Source organism: Rhinopithecus roxellana, chromosome 11, assembly GCF_007565055.1.
Source record: "Rhinopithecus roxellana isolate Shanxi Qingling chromosome 11, ASM756505v1, whole genome shotgun sequence".
NCBI classification, from domain to species: Eukaryota; Metazoa; Chordata; class Mammalia; order Primates; family Cercopithecidae; genus Rhinopithecus; species Rhinopithecus roxellana.
The window spans coordinates 105060470-105071097 of NC_044559.1; the positions used below are offsets into that span (position 1 = coordinate 105060470).

The 10628-nt window shown below is 42.8% G+C and overlaps 1 pseudogene; it reads left to right on the forward strand.

The window, feature by feature from the left end:
* Positions 1-7678: 7678 nt before the first annotated feature.
* On the forward strand, positions 7679-8972 carry LOC104676566 (annotated as a pseudogene).
* Positions 8973-10628: the final 1656 nt, after the last annotated feature.

Here is a 10628-nt window from a genome sequence, read left to right on the forward strand (position 1 = left end):
TTTATATGGGCGTAAGCCACCATGCCTGGCCTAAATTGAAATTTTAGATAGAAATCTAAAATAGAGAAATGGTATTATTTGCTTGTACCAATTTTGAAATAATTCTGTAAATAATTTTACAGTAGTTGCATTTAGCTGGTGAGGCCATTTTTGTTTTTGTTCTTTCTGAAGTTTTCTGAACTTTCTAAATTTTTACTGCAAATGTAAAAATTGATTTAAAATATTACATATTTCCATAAAGTCCCCAGAGCAGTTAATGATGTAGTCAGCCACTCTAGAGAGCACTGTGAAGTTGTCATCATAGAGCACTTTTGACACATAAGATCAGGATACTATTTTATTTTATTTTATTTTTTGGTGATAGAATCTGAAGTAGCAATTTGTAGTTCACTAGGATTTTTTATTGCAACAAAAAACCCAACAACAAAAATCAACTCTGGCTATATTAAGCAAATGGAATGTATTGGAAAAGCTTAGAGAACTCCTGGAAAGCTGGAAGAACCAAGCTTGGAGAAGGAACAGGAACCAAGTTGCTCTCATGGGTCAGGAAGAAAGTTCTCAGCAAAATTAATGCAGCAGCAACAATTCTTTGTCAACCTGTGTTTTCATAACAGTGTTTTTTTGTTTCATTTTGTTTTTTGAGATGGAGTCTGGCTCTGTCACTCTGGCTGGATAGCAGCGGTACGATCTCTGCTCACTGCAAACTCCGTCTCCCGGGTTCAAGTGATTCTTCTGCCTCAGCCTCCCGAGTAGCTGGTGTGCACCACCACACCCAAGCTTTTTTTTTTTTTTTTTTTTGTATTTTTAGTAGAGACAGGGTTTCACCATGTTAGCCAGGCTGGTCTCTAACTCCTGACCTCAAATGATCTGCCCACCTCGGCCTCCCAAAGCGCTGGTATTACAGGTGTGAGCCTCTGCGCCCGGCCCACTATTTCCTTGCTAGTAAAAAATGGCTATCAGTTCTTTCTTTTTTTTTTTTTTTTTTTTTTTTTTTTTTTTTTTTGAGACGGAGTCTCGCTCTGTTGCCCAGGCTGGAGTGCAGTGGCGCAATCTCGGCTCACTGCAAGCTCCATCTCCCGGGTTCCCGCCATTCTCCTGCCTCAGCCTCCCGAGTAGCTGGGACTACAGGCGCCCGCCACCACGCCCGGCTAGTTTTTTGTATTTTTAGTAGAGACGGGGTTTCACCGTGTTAGCCAGGATGGTCTCGATCTCCTGACCTCGTGATCCGCCCGTCTCGGCCTCCCAAAGTGCTGGGATTACAGGCTTGAGCCACCGCGCCCGGCCGGCTATCAGTTCTTTCTATGCACATGTATGCCCCTTTGCAGTGTGATTTTGGAACCCCTCTCGTTAGGAAGCTGAATCTATTTTTCCACTCCTTAAATTTGAATTTAGCCCTGTGACTTGCTTTGGCCGGTGGACATTAATTAGCAAATATGGTGCAGGCTTAAAAAGTGCCTGTGCACAAAGGCTTACCCTCTCTTGTTGCTGAGAACTCTGCTACTCTTGCTAGTCTCGAAGGGGATAAAAGAGTGCATAAAGAGAGGATCCAGCCATGCCAGTCAATCCAGCCTCTCCAGGTGAGGCCCATACTCCCAGAGTGACCTCAGCTGACCCCATGTGAGCAAAAACCACTCAAATTGCTGACCCACAGGATTGAGAGCAAATGATTGGTAGCTGGCTGCTTTAAGCAACTACATTTTGGGAGTGATTTGCTATATAACAAAGTCTACGACCATTACTAAATAGTAGATATCATTATATTATTGTTCAAATAGAAAAATGTTACAAGGCATTAGCACACACGCATGATAAGGGGTGAATCTTTTCAGAAGTATAAAATAAATCTGGCTGGGTGCTGTGGCTCACACCTGTAATTCCAACATTTTAGGAGGCCAAGGCAGGAAGATTGCTTGAGGCCAGGAATTTGAGACCAGACTGAACAACATAGCGATACTCCTGTCTCTACAAAAAATGTTTAGTAATTCACCAGGTTCAGAGATGTGTGCCTGTAGTCCCAGCTACGTCGGAGGCTGAGGCAGGAGGATAGCTTGAGCCCAGGAGTTCAAGATTAGAGTGAGCCATGAATACGTCACTGTGCCCCAGCCTGGGCAACAGAATGAGATCTTGTTTCTAAAAAATAAAAAGATTTAAAAAATAAAATAAAATAAAAATCTAACATGTCTTTGTTCTTATACTAATTTATTATACATTTGAAAGGCTTACAGTTTAAAGGGAGTATAAAGAAGCATAACACCTAGATATAATTAATTCACTGGAATTCAAATCTTCACAGTAATTTAATCCAGAGGCCAGCAAACTACCGGCTCAGGGTCCTGACCCTGGCCACCCTGTTTTTTTTTTTTTTTTTTTTGAGACATAGTCTTACTCAGTTGCCTAGGCTGTAGTGCAGTGATGTGATCTCAGCTCATTGAAACCTCCGCCTCTTGGGTTCAAGCGATTCTCCTGTCTCAGCCTCCCGAGTACCTGGCATTATAGTCACCCACCACCACACCCAGCTAATTTTTGTATTTTTAGTAGAGACAGGGTTTCACCGTGTTGGTCAGGCTGGTTTTGAACTACTGACCTTAGGTGATCTGCCTGCCTTGGACTCCCAAAGTGCTGGGATTACAGATGTGAGCCACCGCACCTGGCCAGCCACCTGTTTTTGTAAATTAACTTTGATAGGAACACAATCATGCTCACTCATCTACATATTGTCTATGCTTGCTTTCAAACCACAACAGCAGAGATGAGTAATTGAGACAAAGACCACATGGCTACAAACTCTAAAATATTTTCTTTCTGGTCTTTTACAGAAAAAGCTTGTGGACTCCTGTTCTAGTGCTCACCACTACAATTCAATAAGTGTTAGTTATTGACTGGGCAAGGTGGCTCATGCCTGTCATCCCAGCACTTTGGGAGGCCTAGGCGGGCAGATCACCTAAGGTCAGGAGTTCAAGACCTGCCTGACGAACGTGGTGAAACCCCGTCTCCACTAAAAAAAAAAAAATACAAACCTTAGCTGGATGTGGTAGTGGGTGCCTATAGTCCCAGCTACTTGGGAGGCTGAGGTGGGAGAATCGCTTGATTTCTGGAGGCAGAGATTGCAGTGAGCTGAGATTGCACCACTGCACTCCAGCCTGGGCAACAGAGTAAGACTCTGTCTCAAAAAAAAAAAAAAAAGTGTTAGTTATCATCATCATCGCTATGATTGTAGCCCATGGGATGCAGTGGAAAATGATTTTGCCTTGATGAAAAAGTAAACACTTAAAACTAGAACTATTTCAAATATTCACATGAACATTGGAGTCAACAGATAAACACTCTTCTCCTTTTCTGAGTAAGTGCTAATACAAAAAGCTTGCCTTGTATTCAAATGTATTTATTTTCCAAGTCCACATATATAATTTGTACATAATTGGGAAGACGTGATACTATTTTTTTTTTTTTTTTTGAGACAGAGTCTCATTATGTTGCCCAGGCTGGAGTGCAATCGCGCAATCTTGGCTCACAGCAAACTCTGTCTCCTGGGTTCAAGCCATTCTCCTGCCTCAGCCTCCCAAGTAGCTAGGATTACAGGTGCCAGCCACCACACCCAGCTAATTTTTGTATTTTCAGTAGAGACGGGATTTCACCATGTTGGCCAGGCTGGTCTCAAACTCCCAAAGTGCTAGGATTACAGATGTGAGCCACCGTGCCTGGCCCAAATGTGATACATTTTAAAACATATCAGATCACCATTAGCCAAAATCAGCTTAAAATAATATAAAAATAATAATATAAAATATGGACTAAAAAGCCGAAATTAGTCTATCTTTATTATGTGAAATGTAATTGTTAGTGGTGTTTAGAAACCACATTAGTTGTTATCAAGAATGTTTAGATGTATATTTCTATAGATGAGTTCCGTATTCTAGGACCCTCAGAAAGCAAGAATAATCCAGGAGAGGAAGGAATTTGTTTTGCCTCCTTTCATTTTATTTCTTCTTTTTGACTTTCTTAAACTGATTGAGTTTTTCTTTAATTCTGCAAAATTTAAGTATTGTTCTTCTTTATTATTTTTCTTTCTTTCTTTTTTTTTTTGAGACGGAGTCTCTCTCTGTCACCCAGGCTGAAGTGCAGTGGTGCAATCTCAACTCACTGCAACCTCCACCTCCCAGATTCAAGCAATTCTCCTGCCTCAGCCTCCTGAGTAGCTGGGACTACAGGCACGTGCCACCACGCCCGGCTAATGTTTGTATTTTCAGTAGAGACGGGGTTTTGCCATGTTGCCCAGGCTGCTCTTGAACTCCTGGCCTCAGGTTATCCACCTGCCTTGGCCTCCGAAAGTGCTGGCATGTTTTTCTTAATCCCTTCTAGAACTTGGATTACGTGTGATTGACTGGCATTTGGAACTCTGATTTACATGCGAATTACATTCCACATCTCTTAGTCTCCTTTCACATTTTCTGTCCTGTTGTCTCTTTTTAACTGTGTTTATTGCATAGCCAATTCATTTTATCTCTAATTTCAAGTATTGATGCTTTTTTTTTTTCTAGAAGTTCTATATAACTTTTAAAAAATATCTGGGCCGGGCGCGGTGGCTCAAGCCTGTAATCCCAGCACTTTGGGAGGCCGAGACGGGCGGATCACGAGGTCAGGAGATCGAGACCATCCTGGCTAACACGGTGAAACCCCGTCTCTACTAAAAAATACAAAAACTAGCCGGGCGAGGTGGCGGGCGCCTGTAGTCCCAGCTACTCGGGAGGCTGAGGCAGGAGAATGGCGTAAACCTGGGAGGCGGAGCTTGCAGTGAGCTGAGATCCGGCCACTGCACTCCAGTCCGGGCGACAGAGCGAGACTCTGCCTCAAAAAAAAAAAAAAAATAAAAAAAAAAAAAAAAATATCTGGTTCTTTTTTCTAGTGTCTTGTCTCCTAGTCATACGTCTGATACCCTCTTTTAGTTATTTAAGCAAATTATGCTTAATTATTTTGTATTTCAAATCTGGAAAGTTAAACACCTTTAGTCTTTGCAAGTCTGATCTTATTGTTTATTATTATTATCATTATTATTATTTTTTTTTTGAGGCGGAGTCTCGCTCTGCCGCCCAGGCTGGAGTGCAGTGGCCGGATCTCAGCTCACTGCAAGCTGCGCCTCCCAGGTTTATGCCATTCTCCTGCCGCAGCCTCCCGAGTAGCTGGGACTACAGGCACCCGCCACGTCGCCCGGCTAGTTTTTTGTGTTTTTTAGTAGAGACGGGGTTTCACCGTGTTAGCCAGGATGGTCTCGATCTCTTGACCTCGTGATCCGCCCGTCTCGGCCTCCTAAAGTGCTAGGATTACAGGCTTGAGCCACCGCGCCCGGCCTTACTGTTTATTATTTCACTAACTTGTGCTTGTTTCTTCATGCATTTTGTGTTTTCTGATTGTGAGTTAACATTTGTTATAAATTTATCTCTTGCTATTCCCTGAAGCCTGGGTTTAAGTTGGGTTCCTCCACATGGATTTACATTTACTTTTTCCAGGGGCCTAAGAACACATCCGTAGTATAAATCAATGCTTTAAAATCATAAGAGAACATGCTTACTATTAGAAATTCTCTAGGAGAGAAAAATAATTAAAAAAAAAAAAATTCTCAAGGAAATTCTTACTGCCAGCCTGCGTTCAATCAGAGTCAAAGGCTAAAACAGACAAGTTTCATTACTTTTCCACTTTGGGGATAATGTTGCAAGATTTAACAAATAAAAAATACAGGACATCAGATAAATTTAAATTTCAGATAAACAACAAACAAATTTTTTGTTTAAATATATTAATTTTCTATAGATGGAGCATTTTCTAGTTTATCCACTGTAGTGTCTTTTTTCAAACTTTCCACTTTACGTTAGGTCTCTGATCTGAATTTCCACCTTGCATGGTGCCTTGAGTTGTAGCTGTTATACGTCTCTTGTCTAGAGAAATCAGCAAGGGCTTTCAGGATAGCTGTTGCTTTATTGAATACTTAGCTCTCTGGATTTGTATTTTCTTACTTTTATTCTTTTTTCACCCTGAGGATTTTCCTTAATTTCTTGACTATTGAACTTTGCTCTAAATATTAGTAGGAGAATTTGTTAACAACTTACCTAAGTTGTTAAACTGGCTTGACTTGGTGGCTTACACCAGTAATTGCAGCACTTTGGCAGGCCAAGATGAGAGGATTGTTTGAGTGCAAGAGTTCAAGACCAGTGTGTGCAACATAGGGAGACCCCATACCTACAAAAAATTTGAAAACTTAGCCAGGTATGGTGGTGCATACTGGTGGTCCCAGCTACTTAGGACGCAGAGGCAGGAGGATCACTTGAGACTGGAAGGTTGAGGCTTCAGTGAGCCATGATTATGCCACTGAACTGCAGCCTAAGTGTCAGAGCAAGACCCTATCTCAAAAAAAAAAAAAAAAAGACATTAAACTCTCGCATTTTCTCATTGTCTGAACTTTATGTGTTCAATAGTGCTTAGTGACTTTGTTTAAAGTCCATAATTAGCACAAAGTGAGCCTGTATGTCTTCTTATCTTGTCCATTTGGAATTGTTTATACTGCTGAAAAAAATACATTTTTAAGAAATATAATTCCATTCAATCAATGTTTTTGAAAACGAAGAAAAATACAGTCACATAATTTTATAATAATCATTACCAGGCTTCTTGTTTATGTGTATAATTCTACATAAAAGAATCTTCTTGGCCAGGCAAGGTGGCTCATGCCTGTAATCCCAGCACTTTGGGAGGCTGAGGCAGGCAGATTACCTGAGGTAAGGAGTTCAAGACCACCCTGGCCAACTTGGTGAAATCCCATGTCTACTAAAAATACAAAAATTAGCCGGGCATGGTGGCACATGCCTGTAGTCCCAGCTACTCCAAGGAGAATTGCTTGAACCTGGGAGACGGAGGTTGCAGTGAGCCGAGATCGTGCCACTACACTCCAGTGTGGGCGACAGAGTAAGACTCTGCCTCAGAAAAAAAAAAAAAAAAAAAGGAAAAGATTCTTCTTGGCCTGGAAGTTAATCAGTTTAGAAGCCATCTGGTATTTCAGTTGAGAAAATAAACATATGAAGAAATACAAGTGGTTTTAAGATTGACAAGGTTAGGAGAAGATAGACCCAAAAACTGTAATAGATGTGACAATTAGTACAATAAAATCAGAATACAAGTCTCTGTCTCTCAGAGCTTTGAAAACAAGAATGACAAAGAGTACTTATAACCCATTGTTTTATTTCCTTTAATATTTTTTTCTATTCTTTTAATACCATAGCAAGTATGTGAACCCATCATTGTTTTATTTCTGTCAGAAAGCTTCTAAGTATTCTTTGTCCTTCTTGTAAAATCTCAGGGAGATGTGGCTAAATATCAGTCTTGTTCAAATGTATTATACATGGAGAGATTTTCTTCTATTATTTCTTTGGTTATTACCTCTATTTTTCTCTCTCTACTCTGATCTAATTCACCTCCATTTTCTCTTCCTAGAATTTTATCAATCCTCTTGAATTAATCCTACAGGCCTCTTAATTTACCAGTCATATTTTTTATCATTGGTAAGATAGAAAATTCTGAAAGAGTTCCTTGACTTTAGCTTTTAGCTCTTTTACTAATTTTCTTAAAATTTGGCAATCTTGGTCATTGGCAATGCCTGAGTCCTGTCTTCTCACTATCCTCCCCAGACAACATGAGCTTTACCACTTGCTCCATCCACTGTCTCCATCAACTACTGGTCCCTGGGCTCCGTCTAGCCGTCCAGCTATGGTACCCAGCCGGTCAGCAGCATGGCCAGCATCTATGTAGGCACTGGGGGCTCTGGTTCCTGGATCTCTGTTTCCTCCTCCACCAGCTTCTGGGGTGGCTTGAGGTTTGGGGGGCCTGGCCATGGGGATGGCCTGGGGTCTGGCAGGAATGGGAGGCATCCAGAACGAGAAGGAGACCATACAAAGCCTGAATAACTGCCTGGCCTCCTATCTGGACAGGGTGAGGAGCCTGGAGACCAAGAACCGGAGGCTGGAGAGCAAAATCCAGGAGCACCTGGAGAAGAAGGGTTCCCAGGTCAGAGACTGGGGCCATTGCTTCAAGATCATGGAGAACCTGAGGGCTCAGATCTTTGCAAATACTATGGACAATGCCCACATCGTTCTGCAGATCAACAATTCCCATCTTGCTGCTGATGACTTTAGAGTTAAGTATGAGACAGAGCTGGCCATGTGCCAGTCTGTGGAGAGCGACATCCATGGGCTCTGCAAGGTCGCTGATAACACCAATGTCACTCAACTGCAGCTGGAAACAGAGGTTGAGGCTCTCAAGGAGGAGCTGCTCTTCATGAAAAGGACCATGAAGAGGAAGTAAAAGGCCTACAAGGCCAGATTGCCAGCTCTAGGTTGACTGTGCAGGTAGATGCCCTCAAATCTCAGGAACTTCCCACCATCATGGCAGACATCCAGAACCAATATGACGAGTGGGCTTGGAAGAACCAAGAGGAGCTAGACAAATAATGGTCTCAGCAGATTGAGAGCACCACAGTGGTCACCACGCAGTCCCCCGAGGTCAGAACTGCTGAGATGATGCTCACTGAGCTGAGACGTGCAGTCCAGTCCTTGGAAATCGACCTGGACTCAATGAGAAATCTGAAGGCCAGCTTGGAGAACAGCATGAGGAAAGTGGAGGCCTGCTACGCCCTGCAGATGGTGCAGCTCAGCAGGATCCTCCTGCACCTGGAGTTAGAGCTGGCACAGACCCAGGCAGAGGGGCAGCACCAAGCCCAGGAGTAGGAGGCCCTGCTGAACATCAGGGTCAAGCAGGAGGCTGAGATCACTACCTACCACTGCCTGCTGGAAGATGGCGAGGACTTCAATCCTGGTGATGCCCTGGACAGCAACAACTCCATACAAACCATCCAAAACACCACTACCTGCCAGATAGTGGACGGCAAAGTGGTATCTGAGACCAACAACACCAAAGTTCTGAGACATTAAGCCAGCAGAAGCAGAGTACCCTTTGGGGAGCAGAAGGGCAATAAAAAGCTCAGAGATCAAAAACATTTTGGCAATCTTTTTGCAATGGCACAATCTCAGCTCACTGCAACCTCTGCTTCCCGGGTTCAAGCGATTCTCCTGCCTCAGCATCCCGAGTAGCTGGGACTACAAGTGCGTGCCACCACACCTGGCTAATTTTTGTATTTTTAGTAGAGACAGGGTTTCACCATGTTGGCCAGGCTGGTCTCAAACTCCCAACCTCAGATAATCCGCCTGCCTCGGCCTCCCAAAGTGCTGGGATTACAAGCATGAGCCACTGCACCTAGCCCAATTTTGGCAATCTTTTATTTTCCCAAACTTTCTTTTCTGATGCTCATTTTTTAATCATCTTATTCCTGGTTTTTGGATTTCATGTATACTAAAATCTATTTAGGACACTACTTAGAATACTTTTAAAAATATACCCTGAATTGGCTGGGCATGGTGGCTCATGCCTGTAACCCCAGCACTTTGGAAGGCTGAGGTGGGTGGATCATGTGAGGTCAGGAGTTCGAGACCAGCCTGGCCAACATGGCGAAACCCCGTTTCTACAAAACAAAAAACAAAACAAAACAAAGCAAAATAATAAAGAAATAATCCACAAATGCTTCTGTGAAATTTACCAAATAGAAGGTTAAGTAGCTGAAAAGAAATAAGATTGGGAGGCTGAGGCAGGTGGATCACTTGAGCCGAGGACTTCAAGACCAGCCTGGGCAACATGGCGAAACCCCATCTCTACAAAACAAAAAACAAAACAAAGCAAAGCAAAAACTAGCCAGGCATGGTGGTGTACCCGTAGTCCCAGCTACTGGAGGGGCTGAGGTGGGAGGATTGCTTGAGCCTGGGAGGCTGAGGTCACAGTGAGCTGTAATCACACCACTGTATGCCAGACTGAGCGACAGAGTGAGATCCTGTCTCAAAACAAAACAAAACAAAAAATGATGGGTGTAGTGGCTCATGCCTGTGATCCCATCGTTTTGGGAGGCTGAGGTGGGAGGATCACCTGAGGTCGGGAGTTCGAGACCAGCCTGACCAACATGGAGAAATCCTGTCTCTACTAAAAATACAAGATTAGCCGGGCATAGTGGCACATGCCTGTCACCCCAGCTACTCGGGAGGCTGAGGCGGGAGAATCACTTGAACCTGGGAGGCAGAGATTGCAGTGAGCCGAGATCATGCCCTTGCACTTCAGCCTGGGCAACAAGAGCAAAACTCCCTCTATAAAAAAAAAGAAAAGAAAAGAAAAGAAAAGAAAAGAAAAGAAAAAGAAGTAAGATAGCAGAATCTTACTCTCCAAATCTGCCTTCTTTTTCTAATATGTACTTTAAAAAAATATGCAGTATGCTTTACCTCTTGGTAAAGCATTAACTTAGAGATTGGATTGTGCAAGGCAGTGGCTGCCAATACATCATTAATCTTAGAGGACTGTTCACTCTCATCAGTTGTCAAAAGGTAATGAAAACGGATAATTTCTCAACCCTATTGATAACACATGAGTACAGGCCGATTTGGATCATTTATTCCATGATCCTATTTTAGTCCCTTGTGGATAATGGAATCCCACTGTGTTATCTGTCTTTTTCCTTCCTTCTTTCCTTCCTTCCTTCCTTCCTTCTT